The 10,723-nt window shown below is 32.6% G+C and overlaps 1 long non-coding RNA gene across 1 annotated transcript; it reads right to left on the bottom strand.

Moving 5' to 3' along the window:
- Positions 1-9,454: 9,454 nt before the first annotated feature.
- On the bottom strand, positions 9,455-10,204 carry LOC133187782 (uncharacterized). Its single transcript, XR_009721245.1, has 3 exons — positions 10,094-10,204; positions 9,666-9,760; positions 9,455-9,511 (listed from the first exon to the last, which is right to left on the bottom strand). It is a non-coding gene; the product is annotated as an uncharacterized LOC133187782 (long non-coding RNA).
- Between the last annotated feature and the right edge of the window lie 519 nt (positions 10,205-10,723).

Here is a 10,723-nt window from a genome sequence, read left to right as displayed (position 1 = left end):
ATAAACACGCATGCTTGAATGGCATGGAATGTGGAACCCCTAACACGTTGCGATGTACAAATGGATATTTATGGTTCATAAATAATTATTAATTTCAATGAAATACGTAATCAAAGTTATTTAGTTATGAAACTTGTAATTTTCTGAAAGTTTCTACATTTATGAGTAGTAAAAAAATTCCAAATCCTATGGTTAAAATTTTATCAAATCTGTTTTTTTTATGAGATGCGCCGTACTAGCGCTTTAACATGCTTCACTCTTCAAATTCACATTTCAGGTGTTATGTCAATCACCATACTGAATATGATCAAAGTAAGATGGAGTACAATACCATATAACAGTACAAAAAGTATTTATGTATAATACATGTAATTTGTTCTTTTTTAAGGTCAAACAGTGCCCTGAAGATGATCCGTTTTATATGCCTACAGACGCATTTACACAAATTGGATTTTCTGTTATATCCTTATTCCATATAAGTATGACAAGTAGAATAAAAGAAAAGGACTATCCAGTCTTTAATGAAGATGGTGAAACCATAGGTCAAGTAAGAGTCGCCATTGATCTCTGTAAAGCTGATGGAAAGGAAGCCAGATTCAAGAAAGAGAAATTAACCGTATGATTTGCGTATTTCTTTGTTTGGTGTACTAAAATAATTAATTGTATCATTTTAATTAAATATCTGGTTCAAAATGATATCTATAATATCATAATAGCATATACGAGGGGTGATCAAAAAGTTCGCGAACTAATTGAATTACTTCCTTAAAAGAAATAAAATGAGGTTTTAGTAGTGCTCATTATTTTTTAAAGTAGTCCTCTCCGATTGTAATGCACATCTGTCATTGTTCTGCCCATGCGTGATCCAGGCGGTCACGTGACATGCTCCGTGGCGTTCTGTTCACAGAGGCTAACAGATTTTTCCGAGTCTGATATTCCTTAACATGCAAGTTATTTTTTATAACAAGAACAGTCCATCTATCAGAAATAGCCACATTTCGGCAATAGGGTGGGTGGAAAAGGACATCCCTTTCCAGAATTAGCATGGTGATCATCAAAACCCGAGTGATCTGTCTCGGAAGCGTCGTTTATTCAATGTGGATAAAGTATGGACGACCTCTTGTTATCATAACTCATATGTTTAAAGTCTAAAGTAAACGATATTTTAGGGATTTAATAATTATATTATTGTTATGATATTCAACTATTTTTCGAATTGTAACTTTCATAACAAATTGCTCAACTAAGGATGCATCTTTTTCCCGGTTTGCTTTCGCTGGGCAACAGAACAAACATCAATTTTAACCATCTCCCTGTCTTCACTAAAACAATCAATCCAGTTAATGATTGAACTTCTGGTAAGTCTTTTGTCTTCATAAACCTTGTACAAATTATCATATTCTACTGCAAATGAATTTTTAAGATATACTTTAAACTTTACAACCATTCGTTGCTCGGGTACGACTGAGTCAGCCATTTTTTGTATCAAGTCACCTACATATTGACGTCATTTTCACATTGTGACGTCATTAACATGGAGCAAAACATTATATAACACCAGTTATTTATAGAATATGTGTATGACTATGTGTGTACCAAATTTCATTCTGATCTGAATTGTGGTTTTGTAAATATAGAGATAGTTCGCGAACTTTTTTATCACCCCTCGTATATCTGAAATCTGAATATATGTACAAATCAAGGAGTAAACGTAAAATAGCTTTATATGATCAAAACAACTCTTTAATTCTTTTATAAGAGTAAGGCATATAAAAGTTAAAGCAATACAATCAAAACATTTCATAATAAATGATTTCAGGAAAAGGCAATGATTTATCCAAAAATTAGGATAGGTCAGGCAACGTTTGGAAAAAAGGATATTCAGTATGAGAAAGTAAGGAACTATGAATACGCTTTCATCTCAACTTAGTGAAATTTATGGAAGGTACCTTCTTAAAATTTCTCATGGACTTGTTCAAAACTCAGTATTACTTATTTTGTCAAACTTTTTTTCAGACTTGGTGTTCTTTTTTTATTTTGAATCCTGATGAAGTTCATAACACATCAGAATGTATTGGAAATAATCCCGACTACAGATATGAATACAGATGGACCATAGAATTACCATCACAGACGGTAATATTCAGGAATAAAACAATAAGTAATCATTTGCTTAGTACATGCTTTGGTGCAAAATAGTTCAGAGACTATTTGACCCTCTATGAATAAGTGACATCAGTTTTCTATGTAATATTAATATATTTATATTGTATCATACTGAAGAAATATCGATATCTTACGAACGAACGTAACTAAAAAGGGGATTGTTTTCTGTATTCACAGTTGCATTATTGAATTCTTCAATGTTATTGAGATTTGAAAAGATGATATCCCCAAGATACCTCAAAACTACTTTTCGGTAGTCGCTACATTTCAATGGACATTTATACGATGAAAGGCGTTCGGGAAAGGGAAATGAAAAATACCATTTTGAAGAATGTAGTCAATAATTATGTCTTAGGGAAAGGAGGGCGAAAAAGAGGTAAAAAATAATCATAAAACAATAGATTTCCTGTTCATGCTACTGGCTTACCTTTCTAGATATAATTTAAAAAATTACAGTTAAGAGTTGAGTTTTTATTAATAAAACTTTTAAACTGATTATATAGGGTAAGGTTTGTAACTTCAACCACCCGGGTAATTTCGATCGATCACGAATACAAGATGATGTATTGTTTATAATCTTTTATTATGTACGTACATCTATTTTCTGCAGAAAATAAAGTGCCCCGCCACAGCATGATACGCCCGTCAAATATTGTTCAATTGTCATAAACAGTTTAGAGTGCAAGAAAATCATGTCAACCTTGATGCAAGGATTTCATTGATTTTTCCATTCCTTTTAATATTTGTTTATACATCTCCTGTGGTGTAGGCATTAATTATAACAAATATTACATTATAGATCCTATACTGGTTGTGTTAGAGCTTGACAAATGTCCATCTGCCCCCCCCCCCCCCCCCCCCCCCAGCTTTCAGATTTGTGAGACATGATGCTCAAAATTAGTTGATATTTTCAAAATATTAAATAAAAATATCATATTAAACAATATCAAATTAGTCTTAACAACTTAATCTATATCAAATTCATATTAAAATAAAAGGCTGGCCATCAAATGACATATGCTATAAACTGACCAGCAGCTCTTCTGTCTAATTCCCAAAGGATACAGATAACAGCTGCTTGATCAGAGATCATCTAACAGAAATGATTGAGACAGCTAGCCTCCCTACACTGAACTCATTAATTAATCTTTAACTGCATGGATGCATGTCCACTCATTAATCCCAATGGATGAATGAATCTATACACACTATCTGCTTTGTAGTGCAATAAAAATGCATATTTATGTCATTCTGAAATTAAATTTGAAAACAAAGATTTTTTTTTAATTTGTTACAAAGATTTATAAAAAGAAACAAAAAACATGTGTAATCTTGATGCAACATTCTTAAGGACAGACGATACCTTCCTCAGTAATATATAATTTTTTCTAAGATTTTGTCATTGAAGTATTGCTACTTTAACATGTTTACTCGCAAAAAGTTGAGGTACCTTACCAGGCATTTGTGCAAGATACCAGAGGATGTTTTTCCTATAAAATCCTTTTGGAAAAAACTTAATTAGCCAATAACACATTTTTTTGGTGTTTCATTTTTTTAAAGACAATTAGAAACCAGTTTAGAAATCAAAAGGTAATTAAAATTTTGAATAGTTTCCTCATAATTCGAAGGTATACAAAACAGATATTTGAGGAACGTATCGTCTGACCTTAATAAGGTTCCTGCAATTTACTCTTAGATTTGTAGGGACTATCTACCATAATTAAAAACATTTTTTTTTAAATACTTGATTTTTTTTTTTTGATTTAATGTCAGACTGGTTTTAAGCTACAATCCCGAGTATAATTAGTTTTAATTATATTATATAATAATTATATTAATTATATTATTTAAATTATAATTTGTTATACAATATCAAATAAGTTTTAATTACTTTTCAGCAAATTCATTTTAAAAGTTTGGCTAGCCAACTATTTAATCCAACACAACTGATTCTTTTTGCCCAGTTCCCAAGAGATATAGATAACACCTGCTTGATCAGAGATGCTCTACCAGTTAGCTCCTCACACTTAACTCATTAATTTCTCTCTAATTTGACATGCAATTTTCTGTTATCAAATTCTTCTTGACCAGTGCTTGATAATTACACCCATGGGAGAGGTGGAATTTTTCCTTCTAACATTACATTTGTTATAGATTGCTGTAAAGTATATTATGAAAAAAAAAAGTATTTTCTTGATTTAACATTTTTTTAATAAGGATACTGCAACACTTTTGCATTTTTTGGGATTGTGTAATCTAATAGAAAAAAACATTTTTTTTTTAAATTTCACTTAAATTAAAGGTCACAGTGACCTTGAAATAGGTCGCGACACACCTTCTACCTAAGATGCATAAATTGACCAAGTTTGATGATTCTAAGTCTTATAGTTTTCTAGTTATGAGCCGGACAGGATTTTTCCATATTTGGCCATAGCATCTTAATTAAAGGTCAGAGCGACCTACTTTCAATGTGCGACACACCTTCTACCCAAGAAGTATCATCTGACAAAATTTGATAATCCTAGGCCTAATAGTATTAAAGTTATGAGCCGGACACAATAAAAGCTAACAGACGGACGGACGGACATGAACGCCATAACATAATACGTCCCGTCTAAAGACGGGCGTATAAAAATTAAGTTTAGTGAGTTGTGTTGCCAATAATTTTAGTTTTATGAGCGTAAATTGCTTATTGGAATATGAAGATATCTAAGAAGACCAAAAATTACGAACGAGCATTTCTTTTCCTCAGATTCATGATATGGCTATAACATATTGACTCCGGGTTCAATTTTTGGCAGAATATGGTACTTTGAATGAGTATTTCTTAGCCATTAGGAGGAATTCTCACCTCTGACAGTATCTGTATAGAAAATTAATCAATAGTTAGCTATTCATGACGTGACATTTACATATATGAGATGTTTTTGCAACTGAAACTCATGCACAATATTTATTTTATTTATTTTATTATAATTCAAAATATTAAGTTTTACACATTAAAATGCAAATTAGCTGAACGGAAATGGGTCTAAGTTACGCCTGTGCACATGAATGCCGCGTCTCTGAGTAAATTACGGGCACATAGTATCGGGGGATGGGGGGTTCGGGAGGGGGGGCACTTTTTTCCAAACATTACTTTTTACTATTGAAATGTTCATTGAAAGGCTGGTTCGCCCCCAAGCTATTTGTTGCATTATAGTCAAATCAAGGTACATGTAATATGTAATGTAATGTAATGTATGAAGAAAATTTTGTTCGGAAAAAAGTTGAACCCCCTCCCCCCTACGAAATAGGATAAGGAGTTTAATCAATCTCCCCCTTTTTAGTTTGCCAAAGTTTTTTCAGCTAAGCTCTTTTTTTCTGGCTGCCCCTTCCCACCCCCCACCCCTTTCAAAACGATAATAAGTTCCTGATTCAACTTTTGAAAATGACGCAATAAATCTGCAGCACTACGACTTTTACAAGAAAGAATCAATGACTGTATGAAAAAAGAAATGAAAAAGAATCAGTAGAAACTAGTTCTACATATTTGAAAACTTGTCTGTTCGGTTTACATGCCTATGTTTGCATGTACATTTGAAGCATGCCTTGACGGATCAGTAGATCAGCGTCATGCATTAGATGTCTCCAAATTATTCACATTTTGAAAAGTGCCCTCTCTTTTTTCAGTATACTTGAATCAATCTTTTTTTGTTTTACGACAGGAAAATATTTTTTTTTCCTTAGAGATGACGCATCTCGTAGCACCGCTTGCTACACTTAAGTTATACACATCGATTTTCGATATTTACAGTCGATTTGCATTTCTTGCAATCAAGGTACGGTTGAAGAAAGTACCATGGGGTCTGGCTATTGCATTGCCTACGTAAGGACAAAGGCAACGACAGGTTTGTTGTGAATTTTTCCACAATAGAGCGTCTAACCCGTCCCAAGAGAGGGCGTAGAAAGGTTTCCAACCAACGTGACGATGACGTAGATGCGTAACAGCGCCACGTCAAGATCGGGCTATTCATCCTGCCACCTGTATAATCACCATCACATCACCCTAAAACTGCTATTAATACAGCAGACTATCATAATCGTTACATTCACCCCAAAACTGAAGGAAATCGAGTGCGCGATTTTTGTAATGTGAGCTCGTCAACTTTTCGTTGGTGTTCCTCTCACTCCCGCACGCGTGCGTCGTTTGCCTTTTTTTTTTGGGGGGGGGGGGGGCATGTTAACCCTGTCCCAATGCTTCCAGGGTTTGTCAAGATTTTCTCGCAAACAGTCACATTTATCCACTTGAATGGTTTCCGTAAAGACAATCTTTTTCGCATCAAACGTCTTTGGGACTAAAATGTGGACGATAGGATTTTAAAATGTCCAAGCTGGTCTCAATCAACTAAGGGTTGCCTTGTCGGAAGGGTTTAATAATATCCCTATTAGAAGGATGAACTCCTTGCATGAGAGAATCAAGGCTGTGGCAGATGCGCGAGGGAGACGTGAGATAATGAGAATTTTCATTTTTCACTTTTGGGGGTTCCGTAATATGTAAATCATTAGTGTAAATACCTCATGAATTATTGGGGAAAATCAAATAAGATTTTGGTTACATTATTAATTATTAATGATGAATTTTAATGTTAGATAGGAAAACTGGAAAATACGTCCGAAATATATAACCTTATTTCACCTAAACATATTACCATGCGTTTCTTTTTCCTTTTAGTATATACAATGTATTGTATTGTATTGTATTACTCTGTGTGTGATAGAAGATACCTTTCACAGATACAGTGTATCTTGTAAACGTATTTATTTCATATTCTGATATATTATACATGATATATGATATGCATATAAAACAATGTAATCTGAAAAAATGTAAACTAAAGAATAAAATTATCCGGTAAAAGCTATAGCATAACAAGCAATGACATACTGGAACATAACCTGAGTACAAAAAAAATATATACAACCCTACCCAAATGCACCTTTTTTGTATAATCCACGTATTTATACAGATATTACATGTACAGTGTATCAGAAAAGCAGCCGCCAGATAAATTAAGTGGCGATGGCCATTTTATACATTATCCAAGAAGATACTGGCTACCATATGAATGCTTGTTTATGCCTTTGAAATGATATTTTATATTAAAAAAAGAGAGATAGGGGACCTACTCTTCCCTACTTTATGAAGTTACTTTTTACAATATGGAAAAATTTGTTTTCCGACTTATTGCATATGCATGTATTGCCCCGTTCCACTTTTTTTAAGGGCTGTAGTATATGGAAATTAGTATTACATGTATTTAGTAAAACGAAAGGCAAAAAGGACATTTTATTTGATGAATTGAGCTTATTAGACCCCCCCCCCTCCCCTCCTCAACACACACAGCAAGAAAAAATAATTACAATAAGTGAATCAAATACAATTAGACTCAGATGTCAAAACACATCTACGCGCGCCCACTTTAAAAAGATTACATTTTCCGAAGTAGTGCACTGCATGAAAATTTGGCTTTACAAAACAAGTAAAGATAATGTAAATTTATTATTTACAATGCCTTTAATTGGCTTTTCTGAAAAAAGTCAAAGTTGGAAAAGGTAACCTTTACATTAACTTTACATTCACTTAAATATGATGTAATGTCCCACATTGTCTTGACTTTACAAAAAAGTAAAGTTAATATTTACAAACATTAAACACAGTATTTGGGGTACATTAAATCTGATAATTACAAATATTAAATTTAATTAAATAACATCTTTAATAGCCACAAAAGTTAATTACTGTTTTCCATTCTTTTGAATAAAGCTTGTGCATATGATAAATAAGCTTTTCCTTCCAAATTGAAACTGCAAAAGAAGTCTGGACATCATACTTAATATACAAAGTAACAACAGATTGACTTAAACTTTGTTTATTACTATATTAAACATTTTTATACAAACATATAATCAACAACATCAAATTTCTTGACAGTATCTGTTGTTCATAGTCTATCCTGCAAATCCCATACACATAGATAAGTATCCAGGACAGAGTACATTGCACTAAAATCCTTTTCAAACATGTCATTTTGTTTTATAAAGAACCAATTGTTCATCCTTGAATTTAAAGATTTGAATTGACATGAAACTGTGCTCCACTTTTTTGTTACTCGACATGCGTTTCTGTGGAAATCAACAACTGTCCAAATATATATTTTGTCACATATTCCTTTTCAGAGTCCAAAACTTTTATTCTCATGCAGGCAGTCTTCTACTGTTTTCCTTAAAAGAAAAAAAAAAATATATATATATTTTCAGTGACATGAATATTTTCATAGGCATCTGTGTTATAAATTCAAATAAACTGAGATATCAGTATTCACAGTATCATGACTAATGAAAATTGAAACGAGATGCAACCATATTAATACTTGTAGATAAAAATTTTATACATGACCTTTAACCTCAAAAAGAAAATATTTTGAACCATTAATGTCAGCCTTTCTTTTCACCAAAAAGACTATGTTAATCTTATTAAATAAGACAGATACAAACTGATGAACATGTTGCTATTAACTTATTTTATGATATAAATGGACTGGGCCACTAGCCCTTATCTTACCCCTAAGATTAAAATTTAATAACTCTGTAATTTCTTTGTTTATCATTACCTAATTTTTCTTTTGAAAGGATTATTTACAAAATATACTAATGTAGGAGTAAAATAAGATTTCTCGTGACCTTCTGTAGATAAGATACTTTTGCAGAATTGAGAAAATGTTTGTCTTACTTGCAAGATAATTTGTGAAAAAGAACTGGCATCAGTATCTATGAATAATTACTGAACACATATAATTAACTCCATTTTCCTTCTTAGTCATCAGGTAACAAAAAGACCAATAGTTGCTGCTTATAGAGCTATAGTATGATATTCAAGTTATGGTTTAGGATATATGTACCTTTCTCCCAGTAGCATGTTGCTGCTCATGAATTATTTCCTGATCTTGGAATTGTAAAAGTTGACAGGTCCCTCATTTTGAAGATAACATGCTAAAATGGAATTTATACTTTGATAAACATTTCATACATCTGGATAAATATAGCCAATGTTTTCATTAATACTTTTGAGTTTGAAGCATACCAAAGAATGATTTTAAAAATACACAATGCAATCACAGTTAATAGTTATGAATTGCCGAACACCCTTATGTTTGTTTTCTTCACAATTAAAGAATACTTTAGGTCTAAGCAACACTTGCCATCTATAAAATTAAACTCTTGAAGTCTTCTCAAGTGTTTCTTCTTCATGAAAGATATGTCAATAAGGTGTTAACTCTCTCACAGTAAGCTGAGTAGCTGGAGCCTGGAAAAAGTAATAACACATTTTTTGAAAACAGAAATGTATAATTATACTGACTCCCGAAAAAGTCAAGCAATTGATAATTTAAATAATTGTTTAAGTAACATTTTTATGATATTATTTATTGATTTTTTTAAAAACTAATATGTACAAGTACCATCAAAAAACATTGGGATCCCTTGGTCTGGTAAATCATACATTGTTGTCATCCACGACTTTCTTCAAGAACCTGCATAATTGATTTCACTGTACCTGTTTTTGAAAATGGACATGGTTTAGAATACAAAATAATATCTATAAAATATAACCTAATTTGTCCTCTATTAAAAACATTGCCATACCCTGGCTTCTACATTTTTTTCCTAGCACTAATGTAAGCAGCTAAACATTCTGAAATTGTGACCTAGAATTGTTTTCCTTGGTCTTGTTTAATTCATGATCATTTACAGAAAAAAAATGGAACATTATCCCCAATTTATCAAGTTACTTAACTAAAAACACATATTTAGCGTAGTTTTTCCTCACTTTCATCAGTTTCAATGTTTCACAATGTATGCTGAAAACAGATGGAAAACGTAAACAAACCTGCAGTGCATGCCAGCCCGGGAGCTCGAACAGTTTTCCAAGCAATAACCTCCTTAAATCTTCTGGTAGATGAAAAGGTATCAATTCAACTGATCACTGGTTGCATATTTTCGTCGAAAATACCGATGAGACCCGCTCAACTTGATTTGAAATGATTGGCTATTCATTGGAATACACAGTGCCATATTTGGGTTACTGTTAAAAGTAGATCGTTCGTTTTGTATTCGAGAAGACTTGGATGAAGAGGATTACACAAAACTGAGGTGGAAAACATCCGTATATATGATAAAATATATTTCAGTATTTTAAAGTAAAGGTTGTCAAATGAACGGGACATATTACTGATATTACCTCTTATAAACAAAACTAATAAGCGTAGGACTTATTCAGGGCATTTGCAATGTATGGGAACCAGTCTACGAGGCAACAAAAATTCCGCCAAGAATAAACAAAGAGATTGCGAGATGTTGTTTACGTGTGTCACACGACACTGACTGCAAGGTAATGAAAATGTGCTTATTTTTTGTGTATAACTGTTTTCTGTCTTTCAAGATATTGAACAACAGTCGTTTAACATTTAGACGAAACATCTAGGGGAGAGAGGGAAGAAGAGGGGTCACCTCTCAAGTT

This window comes from Saccostrea echinata, unplaced genomic scaffold, assembly GCF_033153115.1.
Source record: "Saccostrea echinata isolate AGI-Se365-2 ecotype Australia unplaced genomic scaffold, CSIRO_AGI_Sech_v1 ptg000015l, whole genome shotgun sequence".
Classification (NCBI taxonomy): Eukaryota; Metazoa; Mollusca; class Bivalvia; order Ostreida; family Ostreidae; genus Saccostrea; species Saccostrea echinata.
Note: the sequence above shows the minus strand (reverse complement) of the source record. Positions and strands in the feature narration are given on the sequence as shown.